The sequence below is a fragment of the Phacochoerus africanus genome, chromosome 4 (assembly GCF_016906955.1).
Source record: "Phacochoerus africanus isolate WHEZ1 chromosome 4, ROS_Pafr_v1, whole genome shotgun sequence".
NCBI lineage: Eukaryota > Metazoa > Chordata > Mammalia > Artiodactyla > Suidae > Phacochoerus > Phacochoerus africanus.
The window spans coordinates 32,833,384-32,852,074 of NC_062547.1; the positions used below are offsets into that span (position 1 = coordinate 32,833,384).

At 35.8% G+C, this 18,691-nt stretch overlaps 1 pseudogene; it reads left to right on the top strand.

The window, feature by feature from the left end:
* The first annotated feature begins 4,584 nt into the window (after positions 1-4,584).
* The window catches only part of LOC125124504 (glyceraldehyde-3-phosphate dehydrogenase-like), an 88,966-nt pseudogene continuing 74,859 nt past the window's right edge, over positions 4,585-18,691 (top strand).

Genomic DNA, 18,691 nt, shown 5'->3' on the forward strand with positions numbered 1-18,691 from the left:
TACCAATACTTCAATAAAAATAAGCAGCAAAATGTATCTTCACATTAAATCTGTTGATTTCATTTACTCATCAAATAATTACTGAGTATCAATAAAGCAGAGTAGCTAATGAGAAAGCCAGGGCAGTATTTGTGCATAGTGATGACAAATATCAAGGAAATAATCACTCAAACAATTAATTCTTTACAACTGTAATAAGTATGAAGAAAAAGTGCAAAGTACTATGAAGAAAAAGTGCAAAGTACTATGAAGAAACAGCATAGACGGCATTAAAGTGGGAGTAATGAAGAAGTCTTTTGTGAGCAAAATGTATCTATCAAAGCCATTCCTGGCTAGTTAGAATTGCGGAGACATTTACTGAAATAGTGATTGGAAGTGCCTGACAGAATTCTATAGAAAACATTTATTTTTTTCATCTGCACGTGGCATAGAAAAAAAAGATCATGTATCTTGCCCATCAAAAGTGTTACCAAGTCATTTATACACAAATTAGAGGAAGAGAATGGGAAGGAGGAGTTGCCAAGGGCAGACATGTATTTTTTTAAATTTAATTGGAAATTATGTTGCTAATTAAGAGAGAGGCCATTTCTATTAAGTCTGATTCCCGAAGTGCCATTGATAGGTATGTTCTAAACATATATCTCTTTAGATCATTCTGAGCCACACATTTCACCAAGTAATCAACAGCTATGTTCTGATGGAAATATCCCAAAATGTGGTAAATCCCATTATGGTTTTCCTGACCTTGTTTTCCCCAATGTGATAAAATACACAGGAATAACCAATGGAGCTAATGACTGCCTAAAATGAGCTTCCTGCTCTTGCAGAATATTGACATTTAAAACTTATTTTATAGGTATGTAATAAGCCAAACAGTGGTCCCTCCAAGATGCTCACATCCTAATCCCTGGAATACGTTATACGTAACCCCTATGAATACGTTATGTCACATGGCAAAGGCCAAGGGATAGGAGGCTTGAAGTTGCATATGGAATTAAATTTCCAAATCAACTGATTTAATATTGGGAGATATTTCTGGGCTATGTAGGTGGGCCCAGTATGGAAGAGAGAGACAGAAGAGTCAGTCTCAGAGGGATGTTTTTTAAGAATGACTTGGTCTCCATGGATGGATTTGAAGGTGGGAGTGGATCGTGAGCCAAGGAGTGGCAATAGCCTCTAGAGGCAGAAAAGATGAGAAACTGACTTCTCAATTACAGAAAGAACAGCAGCCCTAATGACACCGATTTTAGCTCAGTCTATTGGCCCTAACCATTTAGCCCAGTTCTGGAGGGAGATCAGAAGTCTAGTCATGGGGGTCTCAGTCATTTCTGCTCAGAGTTAGGTTATTGCTGGTTCTCCTCATATAGGAATGACTTCTAGTAATACTTCGAACATGTCCTGTGCCAAATCATCCAAGGCTATGACATAAGGTACAGGGTCACATGTCATGTCATGATATGAATATGTCTTAAACATCCATCGCAGAAAGTCTGTAAGTAGTGGAAGAGAAATGTAGTTTAAAATGTTTAAAAATCAGAAGCTAGGTGTAGAATTTTTTTCTCAAATATTATAGCTCATATTTGAAGGAATATGACTTATAAGATAATACTGAATTGTAAGATAATAAATTTGAGGTTTTTTAAGCTGCTAATTTTGTGATAAATGTAATAGCAATTAGAAACTAATATAACATGCCTTTCATCAAATGTTTAAATAAATTAAGCATTCCGAATTTTGAGAAAATAAATATTTCCTTCATAAAAACAATATATCCTTTTGATCATTCTAAGGCCCACTCTAATCTGTAGCTCTGATTTGTGACAATCAATAATTCTACTGATCTGACCTTAGCAGACTAGGTTTAGCCTCTAGACCCACCAGGAAAAAAAAAATTGTAAAGATAAAAACAAGGAGACTCGTTTATTTTCTAGCATCTCATACTTCTCATACAAGATGATTCTATTAATTGTTAAATATATGGGTTTGTTTTTGTTTGTTTGTTTTTTGGTTTTTTAGGGCCACACCTGCAGGTCACAAACTTCCTGGGCTAGGGGTCAGAGCTACAGCTGCCGGCCTATACCACAGCCACAGCCACGTCAGATCTGAGCTGGGTCTGCACCTACACCACAGCTCACAGCCATGCCAGATCCTTAACCCACTGAGCAAGGCCAGGGGTTTAACCTGCATCCTCATGGATGCTAGTCACATTCGTTTCAGCTTAGCCATGATGGGAACTCCACAGAGTGATTTTTAAAAGATCAGATCATATCACGTAATTCTGCTTATAACATTCCAACAGCATATTATAATCAAAATAAAAACAGATGCCTTACTGTGATCACACCACTGCACGATCTGTCCTTCTTATTTCTAACTGCATCCCTTACAATTCTCTCCCCTGCTCATACCACACCATTCACACTGGCTTCCTCGTTCTCTTAACACAGTCAACATTTCTCTCCTTAGGACCCTTGTGTGCTTGCTGTTTCCTCACCCAATGATATATTTTCATCAGATCTTCATATGGTGCACTCACTCAGGCTTCAGCTTACCCTGCACTCTCCAGCTCCAAAGTCCTCTCATTTTATAAAAATTATTTTTTTTTCTTTTTAGGGCCATACTTACAGATATGGAAGTTCCCAGGCTAGGGGTCGAATTGGAGCTGCAGCTGCAGGCCTATGCCATAGCCATGGCAACAGTGGATCCAAGCCACATCTATGACCTATACCACAGCTTGCTGCAATGCCAGATACATAACCCTCTGAGAGAGGCCAGGGATCAAACCCACATCCTCTCAGTGATAGCATAGGGTTCTTAACCCCCTGAGTCACAACAGGAACTCCTTGATGAAATTAAAGAACTTTGAATTTACAGCACATTATGAACAGAGTAGTTTAAAAAGTCTGATTAGTCTGACATTACTTTTGCTAGCAAACCCATGTTGACACCTTCTGTTCTTAATGCTTATCATGCCTGTGTTTAACAATCCACTCCAAAGTCATGCTGCTATTTAACATCAGCTTCACCAGTTACACATTTCACCATTTTCTTTTGTTCTGCCTTTGATCAGTTGAGATGTCAGCCTGTCTACAGTCATGTGCAGTTCTTCAATTAATCATTTTATTTCTCCAAAATTAAGCATCACTGATATAGAGATCTTAATGGAAAGTTTATTCCTCCCTCTTTAACAGAAAATATCTGGATCTTTAAACTTGCGTGGCTACATGACTCTCTTAATAGATTCTCATTTACACTGGATTTTATTGAAGAGAATTAAAAATAAGGGTGTACAAATGGAAAGAGAACAGGCTATGTAGTCTAGAGGCTTAAAACCCAACAGTGTTCTTTGGAATTTTTAGTTCTACCTCAGTGGCTTGACTTTGCTAGCCCTGTCATAGAGACTGCCTTTTGTTTCTGTGTCATGTAATAAAGACTGCAGTAGAGACCTGTATATGCTACATTTTTTGGCTAAGTGTTATTTTGTGAGATGCTGCGTTCCAGTTTCTTTCATGTTAGAATTTCAGATTGTGATCTTAGTGTCAGAGTTTAAATTCCTTATCTTCTTGAAACATGCTGGGTATGATAAACATAAACTTGGTGGTATAGATCTATGCTTTAACATACTAATGTATGGAAATCAAATAAGCTTACTCCTTCCAGTCCAGCTTAAGATATCCTGTTGTCTCCTCCTGTGATGTACACACACCTTGTGATCTCATACCACATTAATCTTTCTCTTCACTAGAGTTAACTGGTGCCACCAGGGAGGCCATATCTGCTGGGAGATTTTCCAATCTACTGTCACTGTCAATTTTTGCTTTATAATTATTATACTCCTCACAGGTAGTGATTGTTTATTTACACAGTCAACAAGTAGTGAGTACTTTGGTCAGGGACTAGCTAGATACCAAAAGTAGTTTATTTATTAAGATGATAAATAAGCCCAGAAAGATATATGATTTGTACTAGTATTGATAAAGTAGAAGTAATACAGCTATAGTAATAGCACAAGGGTATCCTAAGAAATTGTAGGACACTGGGGTGATCCCTTAAAATTAACTTAAGAGTTATTGATTTTATTTTGGTTAGAAGAATCTTTGTCTCTTTTCAGAGTATGTATTGATTCACTGTTGCAGAGTTTCTTATAATAAAGTTAAAACTAAATAAATTTACCTTTCCACCATAATCTCTTCATATTACACCACAGTCATCAAGCAGTGGAATTATCACTTCACTGGCCAGATCATAACTCACAAAGCCAGCATTTTTATCAGTTTTTCCCTTTAATATGCAAACTTCATCTGTTCTGGACCTTAGCCTTCCTGAATTCACTTGTGACCATTACACCTGCTTCATCTTTATCCAATTGTTTATTTCAGGCTTTCCTTAAAAGCAGAGCTGGAAAGAGGGGCTTTTGTGTATGTGGTTTGTTTTGAGAGGTGATCCCAAAGAGTAAGAGTAGAGGGCCAAAAGAGGTGTGACAAGAAAGCAAGGAAAGTTCAGCTAAGCAATGAGTTACAAGCTGATCCTACTGTGGGCAACTAGGGTCCAATTCTGCTAGAATTCTCTGAGGATTCACGTACAATGTACTTCACCATTGTCTGCTTACGAATTGAAAGAGACAGGTGTGAATCCACTGAATTCTATATCTCACCGGTAAAGGGTTGACCTATAACCACCATAACAATTTACTGGGAAATGCATCAAGATGGCTGAGCAGAAGCCTAGAACCAGAAAGTGAGTAGCTACGGTGAGATGCTTTTGGTTTATAACTGGGCACATCTGTGCTCCACAGTGAAGACTGGAGTGAAGAGAAGACTGAGAGACTATGGGGACGGATAAGTCGTCTGGCACATACATCCTCTGTCTTGATTTGAAATCTCACCTCATTCGAATTTTTCTTAGGTAAGCACACTGATATCTTCAAATGTTTATAGATTAGCATCTTCATTGCAACAAATTTTTATGGTATAAATAATAATTAATTTTAAACTCTACTCCGTAATTTGACATGTACCAATACCAAAAATTTAAGTATTTGCTAGCCTGTACAGATTTCAGTTTCTTAAACCCTTATTTCATTATTTCCATTTGTTGGCAAATCCCAGTTATATATGCCCTATCAACACTTCACCGATCTTTCACTTGGTCCTTTTCACCTAAAAACTGTCAACTGTCAATTGATTACATCCTCTTTCTTGAACTGTTAATTCAGCCTGTATTTACTGTTCATTAACTCTGAATCTTAGTTTTGTCTTTTTATGTTATCCATATATTTTTGGTCATTGCTTTTCATTTCCCACTTGCACAGAACATCTGCTGGTTTGGGCTATCAAAAAACTCTTCCCCCATTCTCCTGGTAACCACATACCCATTACTTTGGTGAAATACTTCACCCTCTCCCAACTCACTTATTTCACACAGGAGCTAACAATCATAGTGTTCCACTCTCATGGCCTAAGGGCAGACATATGACATCTTGCACTGTCTCCAGAACAAAATACTGGAACCAGCAATAGGCATATGACTCAAGAAAAATCATTCTGGGCCTTACCTGCCCCATCTTCTAACTGGAATTACCATTTCCCAGGACTTCACTTTCTTGGTAACAAGAGACCTGAAAGACACAAGATAACATGCAGAGAAAATTGAAGATGTGAGAGAATGGAAAGGGAATGAGATTTGAGCCATCTTTGATTCTACTTAGAACTAAATTTATTGATTTTTAGATTATATTATTATAATAAATTAATATTACAATAGATCATAGTATTAATATTGTTAAAAATACTAACAGCATAGATTATTAAAATCAGTATGATTGGTGTTCCCATTTGGTGCAGCAGAAATGAATCCGACTAGTATCCATGAGGATGCAGGTTTGATCCCTGGCCTCACTCAATGGGTCAGGAATCAGGCTTTGCCGTGAGCTGTGGTGTGGGTTGCAGATATGGCTTGGATCCTGTGCTGCTGTGGCTGTGGTGTAGGCTATCAGCTGTAGCTCCGATTTGACCCCTAGCCTGGGAACTTCTACATGCCCTAAAAAAAAAAGGCAAAAAAATCTGCATGATTTATAGATTATTATTTATAGATGTATAGATTTATTAGCTCCCCAAATCAAACCACAAACAGGATAAGCGTACAACCAATGCATATTACTTTTTTAGAAATTACTTTAGGTAGAATTTCTGTTACTTGCATCCAGAGTTCTGATTACTTCACTAAAAATATCTGTCATCCAAATAGTAAGTGTCAAAAATTTCTAAAAATTTCCAGCCTCTACACCACAAGTATTCAGAAGTCACCCTTCAGAAGCTTTAAACTTATGCCTTTACTTAGGAGTAAAAATGTGTGTGTGTGTATTTTAATTCTAACAACATATTAAGCTTTGAAAAATTAGAAAATGTTTCTATTCACCACACCTAGTTTCATCTGTGTATATAGTACAGTAAGAATTACGTGTTTGGCACCGTGTGCTCTCTAATCTCCCAGAAACTACCCTTTTCATCACTCTTCCCAGAACCCCATCTTTCTAACAGAAGGGGCTTTCGTTTTCCCTTGAGTCTGGAAGCAACTACTTTAATATCCTCTCCTTCCAGAGGCAGTATTCAAATTCTTCTCTAAGGCTATAATCCTCATCTTAAGGGTGGAAGGTCATCAGGAAAAAAAATGCTGAGAAGGGGTCATTTAGCAAGATAATAATTCAAAAACACCATCATTACATTTGGGAATCAATTCATGTATTAGTATTGATCCTACTAGTTAAACTAAATACCCTGTAGTTATTTCAGTAAGTAACCAAAAAAAGGCAGAATCACTCCTGGATAGAAGAAAAAAAACATGTAGAAACATCAGAATAGAAAATTAACCTCCTTGAAATGATAAAGAATTTTTTAAACCAAATCCCAATATCACAATTAAAAGTGAAATACTACAGTCATTCCCATTAAAATCGGGAACAAGACAAAGACATTATTATTTTTTAACATTATCTGGAGATTCTGTCCAAAGTAATAAAGCATGAGACAGAAATAAGAGATATTACGGTTGGAAATGAAACAAAATTAGCATTACTTGCTGGTGGCAGAAATGTGTATGTGGAAACAGAAGAGAACTGAGGTATAATGTCTTAGATTGGATTTATCTTAAGAACAGTAGTTATGTTTTAGATTAATATTTAAAAATCAGATTGTGCTCCACTGCACTTAAAATATAGTACTTGAAATATGTTAAAAAAATATTTCAACTGAATATTCTAAGGCCAAAATTATACCACCCTGAAAGCACTAAATAATATACACTTTATATGAACACAACCACTGCCTAGGAATATCACTGTGTGAATCTATATGAAGAAAATTATAAATGCTGTGTTATTCCAGATCAGTTATATTGTGTTTATGAGTAATTGCTCTAAATAACCTCAGTTTGTTTCTCAGTCATTTTTCATGTCCTTAGTCAGCTGGAAGGGCACTCTCTTCATAAAGTGTTCATTCAGAGACTCATGGCATGGGAAAAAGGAAGGAAGATGAAAATTTTTCAGCAGAGTCCTGTACCACTTCTGCTTATGTTTAATTGGCCAAAGCAAGGCAGATAGAATGTCTAATTTCAAAAGGGTGAGGTGGTGCAATACTAGCCACCATCTAACTAAAAAGATATAGTATTTCATTGCAATACCCACTCCAGAGATTAAAAATGCAGACTCCAGAAACAGGGTCTGGGTTCAAATCCTGACTCTGACAATTGCCCCTAAGTATCCTTGGGTCACTTTACCTTGCTGTGATTTGTCCTCCTCATCTGAAAAGCAGAAACAATGAGTATATAGTTTATTGAATGGCATTACTGTTTTATGAATTTGTGAAAACTAATTTGTCGAGCAACTATTTTGTGTCAAGCATATAATTTTCCAGGTGTTTAGATATACCCATGCACAGTCACAGAGCCCTGCCTTTGAGCAATTTGGCTAAATACATCCCAAGACCTGAAAGACACATAAGCTTTAACCAACTAATTATACTTTTCTGAATTCATCCTAAGACTATATCAAAAATGTAAACAATAATTCTATGCTAAAGAATTTTACTGAAGTGTTATTTATAACAGTACACAGTTGAATAGCATTCTAAACCTTAAACAATAGGGAATTACTTAATAAGTAATGATCAATACAAACAATATTATATTATGTAGCCATTGAAAATGATATTTCCAGATTACTTCAATGAAATAAAATGTTCTCCCTGTGATACTAAGAGCAAGAAGCAGTGTACAGAACCTTAACTATCATTTTTATAGCTATACATGTATGTAACATTTACTTATAGATCTATATAGTTATATACAATACGTAACAACAAAGTATTATTTCTTTGCGTTGATGTGATTATCTTTTATATTTGTGTATTATATGCTTTAAGTTTTCCTGTATTGCATATGTATTGCTATTATAATAAAATAAAATTAGGAATATATGTAAAACATAATAAAATATCTAAGAAGCATCTATGTAGTTAAACTATATACCTATGGGTATATAATACCACTGTTATCAAGTATATGAATATTTGAAATAATATAGAGAAAAAGTTTTTAATTTGCTGAAAATTCAATGCCATGAGGAAATTCTAGGTAGGTATCAGTCAGTAATTGCTGCCATTCTCCATGATGGTTGTTCTCAACTTTTAAATTTTTTAATCCAGATACTGAACCCCACTGATTGCCATTTCTCTATATAGGCGGGTAGGCATTTCACATCGTTGATTAACTCAAGGTCGTGCTCACCCAGGATCACCCCTCAAATATGAAAATTAATGTCAAATAATCCTATGTGCATACTGCTTTCCTTCAATTTGGAATACCAAATAAACTAAATGATTCCAAAGGCATCTTATTTCTTACCTGCAAAATCTGTCAATCCTATGGTTCACCTACTGCTACTCCAATCCCACCACCTTTTTACTCTTGTAAAGCCCTACTTGTGTTTTAAGACCAACTAAAATAACATGCTTAGGATCTTTCCTAAAAGTCACATACAACATTTCTTAGTGACGCCATCACTAGTTGAATATTGTGTTTAAACATTAACATTATTTGCTTGTTATTTGTGTTTTAGTATACCTCAAAGTACTGGGAGTCCCAGAAGGTAATTGAATATTTACCTCCTGCATACAGGTACTTGGTAAATAGAAATCAGAGGCAATAGAACATAGTGGATTAAAAAACCTGACATTTGACATCTGACTAGATTTTATGATTTGCAATTCAGAACCTGTTTTGCTATTATACCATAATGCCTAGAAAGACTCCTAAGATTCCACAAGCGAAACTCCAATAAAAATAATCAAAGGTCTGCCTTACAGCTACTCTGGAGTTTATTTATTTATTTTTATTGAGAGAAAGGCTAGATGAACTTGATAATGACTGGTAACAAATTCCAAAAGTGGATAATATCAAAACAATGCTTCAGTATCCTCAATCACAGTTTAATACTGCTTTTTAAAATGTTTAATTTCTGAATTGTTCATCATTTTCAAAGGTCAGAACATTCATACCAATAGCAATGACAAGAACATAATGGGAGAATTTAATGAATGTGTTCTTTCAAATTTATTTGGCAATATGAACTAAAACTGGCCACATTTCTCGACAAAGCATCTTATATAATGAATACAATTTAATGCTAGAGCTAGGGGGCCTTGAAAAGAGTTCTACTTAAAAACCTTAGAATTTAAGTTAAAAAAAAATATTTGTTGAAACTAGCCATTCAGTGTTCAAGTGTGTAGGAAGCAATTAGATTCCCCTCACAGCTGCAAGAATATTATTGGCACCTGTGCCATCCTTATTCAAATAACAAAAGTTAGGGTTGGTTTTTATATGTGAATGTGTACATGTTACATAAAGGAGTAACAGCTCCAATTCAGAGTTGAGTGAGTGGAACTGAAAGTGCTCAGTGCCATTTTCCAACTAGTTCTAACTCTGAAAGACTTTTCCCACTTACCTCAGTGAGATGGCCTCACTTTTTTTTTTAAAGGGTTTATCTCTCTTCCTTGTCCTTCTCTAGGCATATTCATATGGCATACATCTAAGACTTGAAGTATTGCATTACAAAGGTGGAAAGTACCCCACTATCCGTATTCTCAAGTATATTCTTTGGGAGACGCTTGTGAAAAAGAATTGTGTGCTCAAACGAATTTATTAAATGTGGTTTACACTATCCCCACCTTAAGATTCACACAATGAAGATTACTACATTAAACATTCTGAGACACTCTGCAATAGAGAAACTAATTTGACTCGGATTAACCCAGAACTTCAGAAAATTATTTGTTAACAGACCATTTTTATTACAAATCAACATCTTGACAATACTTGGGTTTTGTGGCTTATTTTTAAAATGACTGTATTTGTAAATATATTTTATAAGAACTAAATATTTCTCTAGTTATTTTCCTATTTTAATGAATTTAAGGAGTTCAGAGTCCCACATCAGTCAATTAAAGCTAGATTAGTGATGCTGGCTGAATTAATTATTACTGAAAAATCATCCCCCTTTGACAGATATGGCTAATAACTGAAAGTAAACAGGCAGCACTTTATCCAGCAAACATTATAACAAATGCCATTTCCCATTAACTAACATACTGTATCTCTTATGTACTGAATGTTTTTATCCCTCCAAAATCCATACTTTGAAACCTGAATCATCAACGTGATGGTATTTGGAAGTGGGGCCTTTGGGAGGTAATCAGGCTATAAGGGTGAAGCCCTCGTGACTGGGATTAGTGTCCTTATATGAGGGAACAGGAGATGGTTTCTCTCTAGCTCTTTTTCTTTCCCCCCACATGAGGATGCAATGAGCAGACAAGCCAGTTGCAAACCAAATAAGTGCCCTCAGCAGACACCCGACCTGCTGGTACCTAGATCTTGGACTTGCACCTTCCAGAATGGGAGAAATAAATGTTTGCTGTTTAAACACTCATCTATGGCAGCTCAAATTCACTATGACAGTATCTATCCTTAAAGTTATAAATCCAAGGAACTTAGACAAAAATCTATTAATTATACGGTGAGGAAATTAAATTATGTTTTCTGACTTCTAGCATGTAATAAGCATTTTTGAAATTTCTTCTTACCTATCAATTTCCTATCCATTAAGAGCTCAAACCACTTTTGTGAAGATTCCCAGACTTTCAGTTTTCTTCATTAACTGCCGTTCAGCCTTTTGAGTTCATATTTAGTTATCTTTGCAAGCCATGGCTGAATTACATAATATGAGGCATATACATTTTCAGCTTCTACAAATCCCTATAACAGCCCACTGAGATTTATTAAGCACTTACTTTGTTCCTAACCTACTGCTAGGTGCTGGGATACGTCAGTAAAGCAGATACTCTCTCTCATCACACAGCTTACTATCCTGTAATGAGTATGGAAAAATCAATAATTACACAAAGTAATAATTGATGAATGCTATGAAGAGGAAATACATTTCTTTCTGAGGAAACTGAGAGTGAGTTTTGATGGGAGAAAAGAAAAGGTGAGCTAGTTACAAAAAAGGCAGTAGAGAGGAGGGCTAGAGAAAAGAGAGCTGGGTAGAGGCTGAACAAAAGCCAGCTCCAGGGCAAAAGCAGCACCCTAATTTGGAGAAATTCAAAGGTTAGGGAGGTCACTGTTTAGAATGGAATAACTCCACGGAGATTAACCTGGAGAAATAAATGGGGCCTCTTAAGAGACATCTGTATCTTTATCCTAAGAAAGCCCACAAAAAAGGCATTCTATTATTTTAAGTAAGGGTGTGAGATGATCTTGTCCACCATTCGAAAATATACCCAGCCTCTATTATGAAGAAGAGATGCGAAGACGCCAATATAAAAACAGTAAAAACACTTGTGATGGTATTGAAATTGTCTAAATTTTAACAACTCAGAAATGTAATTTATTTTTTTAATAAAAAGTGTATACATGTTCTTTATATGCAGGGAACTGGGTATTTAGATAAATAGGATTCCCTCAGCCAGACCAGTCTCAGTCTTTAATACTTTACTCTAAGGAACCCTGTAAGAATGTTAGAGAAAATGTGGTAGAAATATTGAGAAATTTTTATTTGTTGTACTTTGCTTTTAGGACAGAAAAACAGCAATCAAGAAAATAAGCTAGTAAAGTGGGCTTTTAAAAAAATAAAGATATTGCTCTTGGATTCCTAACTACTTGTTTATAAATTTAGGACTTTCCACATACCTTTAACTTGATCTGCTATGCCTCCACGTAACTAGAAGTCAAACTCATATTCAAGACCCTAGTGCTCTGGAAAGCCTTTAATGTTAAGCAAAGGGTAATACATCTTCAATGGTTTGGACAATTCAAAAACCACCTCAAAATCTAGTCACTTATGATGGAGCATGATGGAGGATAATGTGAGAAAAAGAATGTATATGTGTATGTGTGACTGGGTCAACTTGCTGTAGAGTAGAAAATTGACAGAACACTGTAAACCAGCTAGAATGGAAAAAATAAAACACTCCAAAGGTCCATGACTTCTAGCCATCTGTAATTTTGAAGTCACAAATTTGAATCATCGTACTAAGAGGATGGAGCAGGATAAAGTTGCTGCCTACCTCTGCTCCTCCATATCTGTTTTTGTCATTCACACTAATTGCTATTCAGAGACTATCAAAGAGTGATTTTAAACTCTTTGTTTCAAAAGAAGTTTACTGGTATTTATGAATCTGAGTATTTGTGAAAAGACAATAGGATTGCTTATTTCAAATACCAAGATTTTTTTCTTCATAAGGCAACAAATTAGCTTGATATTAGAATGGAAAAAGATTTCAAGGTAATCTTACAACTCTAAATTGTTATAACTTTCCCATTTTACAAAGATATTCTACACGATAAAAACAAAAACATGTAATTATATTAATATAACCATTCACACTTAGAGTACCTTCAGTTTTCCTCTGTGAAAAATAAGAATTATATCTATTTCTAAACATACTTGTCAATATTAAAGGAACTTTATGACAGAGTAGTGAAAAAATAAGAGGTAATTATCATAATTACTGTTCAACCAAGAAATATAATTGCCCATAACATTCCACTCCATGAGCATTCTGATCATGTGAAGATTTTTGTTTCAGTAATTGGAGATCTAGGGCTACCATCATTATTTGCACAAAAAATTTTCTGTTACCAAAATATAACAATCAATTCTCTTGAAAACTTTCTAAAATTGAATTTCAGTGCTGACTGTGCAAGACGTTACAGTTTAAAATATGTATGTATACCTGCTGACCTCACTGAAATAGGATTTGAGAATTTCTACTTTATAGCCAATGTGATTAAAACTTCTTTGGTCCTATGCTTCTTCTCTATGGGAACCTCCTTGTTAAATCAGAGCCTTTTTCATCTGGAGTTAATAGGCATGAGCCATTCCTTTGTAACATACGAAGCCCAGTCAAAACACCACCTTTTCTGAGAAGAAAAAAAAACAAAAACACTATCAAACACCCACGAATAACACTGCTACTATATGCCAAGGACTATGTTCTGTCCACAGATCTGGAGAAGAGAAAGACCTCTGCTTTCAAGTTTATATCCCACTGGCAAAGAGAGGCTGAATGCAGGCTACAGGGTGAATTGCGTACACACAGGATATGACTGGTGTGAAAAGAAGAGACACTTTACTCACTGGAGTAGAGCAGGTTGATGAAGAAGAGAAACTAGTCTAGAGGAGTCTGTAGACCTTGATTCTGCTTAAGTGTTGAATGGAAGTATAGATTTTACCCTTAAAATTATGAGAAGTCCCCAAAGGGTTAAACCATAATGAACAGTGTGGCTTCTCAGGGGATCATAGAGACATTCCCAGGTTAAAATTTTTCATCCATTGATAATAACATTTATTAGGCAAATAATGCTGTGGGAGCACTTGTTATTATTGCCATTTTATCATATAATCTTTCAGATGTCTAAGCCTCATGTTTTCAATTTGAGGGTAAATTTTTGAGAACTGGAACAATGATTGTTTCTTTGTATCCTGCATAAAATCTTGTCTATGGCCTCGCACACAATCCATATTTCCTAAGTAAACATTTACATTTTAACTAGAATAGGTTTAATTTTATTCAGGATAAGGCTTCTATTGTGATTTGGGGGAATATGACAAAAAAAAACAGGTATCTTGATATAGACATTATGATGTTGATATCTTGATACAGATATTCATATTTATATTTATGCACTGGAGGCTAACATCCTTGACTACCCATTATGCTATATATTTCTTACATAAGATGTGCATGTTTTATGTACAAGCCATGATATATATCTTAAACTATCATAGATACCAGGTTAGAGAGATATTATTAAGATGACTGCATGTATTTTGTATGTGAAGAAACAGATTCAGAGAAGCTAGGTAAGTTGTCTGGAGTACTACTAGTGGCTAATAAGTAGTTATCTCTGGACATAAGTGCCCATAGTTATTAAATACAGTCAGGGAATACTTTTAATGGCAAGAGCACTCTAGGGAATAAATTCTAAGGAGCCTAATGTAAAAATAAACAATGTTACTTTGCTTCTGAGAGTCAAAGACTATAATCGCATTCTTCGATAATGAAGTAACAAAATGAAGTTGTCACTACATTTAGATATGCCCATGGGTGTGGCTAAGAACTACTAGTTTCAGCTAAATCACCAAGATGAAGCATCACTGTGCTCTCTTTATGTTTCTAGAATCTTTCCACATTGAATTTTTGGGCGACCTTAAGGAATTAATTTGACGCTTTATTCTGCTTTTGACTTTAGTCTTCATTAGTCTTCAAAGTATAATGAGAGCCTGTGACCAAGATTTTGAAGTGGTTATATTACTCAAAGAGTCTGGATATAATTTTTTTATGGATAATGACAATAATTATGGTAAGAATTACCATCATTCTTTGTATGCTATAGCTAAGCATTTAAATAAATCCTCTACATGGTTTATCTTATTTAATCTTTCAACAGCCCTGAGTAGCTATTAGCAGTACTCCAAGTTTACAGATGAGGACATCACAATTTATTATTTATTTCTTTATTTATTTTGTCTTTTTGCCTTTTCTAAAGCCGCTCCCGTGGCATATGGAGGTTCCTAGGCTAGGGGTCTAATTGGAGCTGTTGCTGCCGGCCTACACCATAATCACAGCAACGTGGGATCTGAGCCACATCTGCAACCTACACCACAGCTCACGGCCACACCGGATCCTCAACCCACTGAGCAAGGCCAGGGATCGAACTCGCAACCACATGTTTCCTAGTCGGATTCATTAACCACTGAGCCAGGATGGGAACTACAACATTACAATTTAGAGTTGGACAATTTGCTAAATACCATACAATGAGGAAATGGTGGAACAGGGATTTGAAACCAGGTTGGGGTGGTGGGGTGACTTCAGAGCACCTCCTTGTGGTTCCTTACGCTCTGATGAAAAGAGCAAGGTATTCAATGCACGTATGAACATAAGAAACACCACAAAATGTTTGGGAAATTTCCAGTAATTCAATGTGAGGCAAGATATTTCAGCAAAAAGAGACTATGTTTTCTATTTAGAAGACAAAATTTGTGACAAGATCTCTCCTCCATGTTATTACATTTTTGGTTTATATAAATAAAACTCAAGTGTACTAAAGCAATTCAGAGAGTTGTTGAAGCAAACATGAGATGATCCCATCAGATATTATCCGCTTAAAGGACTAGAAAATTGAAGAAAAACAGAATCTAGGCAACTTTAAAAAAAACTCTGGTTTATCAAAATGTTTTCAATTCTTAAAAGTTCAATATGGATAATGAATCATTCAATTTTGCTACTGTTTCCCCTCCTAAACAGTCAGTATGCATTTACTCTAGTTCCTGTTTCTAATCAAGGATATAAAGCAAATTATTCTAAACTAAGACTCGTTTTCTCAACAGGTATTCTCTTCCCAATTCCATTAAACTCGGAAGTGCTTAGACATTTTCCAGAAATGAACACTGAAAAACCTTCTTATGACAGTCTGCCCCCATCATATCTTCACTGAGAGTTAAATGAAACTTAGTCTCAGTTATTGCCCCATTCAAATAATTCAATTGCCTCTTACTTAGAATAGCCACTGATGTTAACAACCCTTGGTTGACTTCAGATTCAGCATTTTTCTTCCACTGTAAGTAGAGCAATTCCATTTCATTCACTTATATATTACTTCTAGTCCCGGTAACCAAGGTTTAGTCACCCCATGATTTGTTTACATATATCATAAAGAACATTTCTTTTTTGTAAACCATACCATCTAGACTCGCATATAAGGCAGAAGTGTACTTATTATAGACAGAAAGAGCAGAAAGAGACTTGATCTATGAGGTCTCTGAAAAATATCACCTATTTATAGAGGACAGATGATAGTTGGGACAGAGGCTCTGTGCAATTCTGATTCATCATCATCTGATCATTGCCAAGGTAATATCTTTCCAAGCTTTTGGCTTCCAATTTCTTTCTCTACCTTGCTCTAAAACTTTAAAGATCACATGTTACAGCCTTAAGACATTCTCATGTATATAGTTATCAAATCCAGCAACACAAAGGATGACCTTATTGACTGTGTTCTTACTGGGTTACTTTATTCTTGCTCACTGGAAGTCCTTATGAAGAAGTCATAGTGTGTCAGGACTACAAACTGAAGGATTCTGCAGAGCTGCTATTTATTTCCAGTCACTTGTCTATTTGATAAAGGAAACTTTAAAGCTGTGATTTTTGCCTGGGCTCTACTTAGTTTATGACAGTCCTTAAATCATTTCAAAGAGGAAAGAGAGTTAACTGGTGATATGGTGACTGCTGAAGACAAAAAACTATGAAATGCTGACCCCAATTGTATCCATAAATTTCGAGGTATTTTTCTTTTAAAATGAGGAATAAACTCCATACAGAAAAATCTTTTGAGTTTGACTGAAGCCTGATGTTCACTGCCTAGAAGGCTGATGTACAGAGTCACATTCAGCAATGGAGAGAAAATTGCAAGCATACTGGTCCCTTGCAGCTCCTGGACCAAAGAAGCTGTGCCTGCAATGTTGCAGGACTCCTACATTGTACTATAAAAGCCCTCAACAACCTAAATTAAGCATCTTCTAGAGGCAGAATATTTTACTGGTTAAAAGCAGAAATGTAATAGTCTTCAATCCAAATTCTGACTCTAGTTCTTAAAAGTTTGTGCTCTTAGACAAGATATTTAGCATTTAACTTTTTATAAGAGTGGAGATGATAAAAGTGACTATGCCGTAGGTTTACTGTCAGGATTAAATGAGAATATCACACACAAGTTTGACATACAGTTTTATGTATTAAAATGTTATTTATTTTATTTAGCTATTTTAGTTTGGTTTTTAGTTTATTATTCGTAAGTGATTAGAAGGACATAATTCAGGAAATAATGTTCTGTCTTTTCTTCCTTTGGCATCTAGAGGGGCACACAACACACCTTCCCCGAAACACACGCACACATATATCTAAAGATTGAATTTGCTTACCTCAACAAAATTTGGGGGAAAAAAATTGGTCAGGTGCCTTGGTTATGAACATAATCAAGCAAAACTGGGAAAGGAAAATATCACTATTTGAGAAGAAGTTTGGTTTTGTTCGCACGTCATCAAACCAACATTCAGCTCCCATCCTGTTAGGTCAAAACTTTTCTAGCAGTACTGTCTGCTCTTGTTTTATTGGTGAAGGTTACAGGATAATAGTTTGGAAGTGGCAACTCTCCCAAGGGGTCAGATATACTGGAAATGCAAAATGCTGGTAATCCTGTCAGAATAACTAATTCATTAATAGTTGCTGGAAGGTTTCCAAATTAATTTGGAAAATCAGTAGTTACCACACAGACTTGAATAAATGCCCTAATCCTTTTCAGCTTTTTATTCTTTAAGTCACTACATTTTCCTCAAGTTTAGCACTTTCCTCTGTTAGTTCTCAGTAAGAGCAGCTGCTCTTCATCCAGATCATTTCCAGCCACCCAACATCACTGCAAGGGAATGACAAAACCTGCAACTTGGAAGACTGGGTAGGATTTTTATGGCAGAGAGAAAGAGACAAGTGAGAAATCGCACTCTGGTTAGTGTTAATATGATCAGAAAACAGAGGCAAGTAGGGAATCTCTGTGCAGAGAAATGATGAAATAACATTTAGGTTAAAATTTATTATTAAAATTATGCTGAATTGCCTGTTTTTAATTCTACATCATCATCACTGATCTCAGAGGTTTGGGGTTAGGTGTCAATAAAGGCATGAATATGACATTTGGAAGGTAGAAGACATGGAGAGTCTATCAATCTTGGGAACATGGGCAAATGTTAAGATTCACAGTTAGCTTTAGGGCAAACACTTGATAACTACCCTCTTAGGCTTTGTGAATGTCCTAGGTGAACTTGACAGTCACAGTGGCCTCTCTAAACTCTTGACAACTCCCACTCTAGTGTTCAGGCTGAGATTGGTGGAGGAGGAGTCTTAGGGTTTTCTCAGAAACTGATCCTGAGTCAAAGATTCAAATGCAAGTAGTTAGTAGAGTAGTAATCCCAGCAAACACCAATACAGACATTTAGAAAACAGGGAAAGAGACCAGCTCAGCAGGTGAGGGCTGAAGAACGGGTGCTGTGAAACTTAAGGAAAACTTAACATAAAACAAGACACAGAGA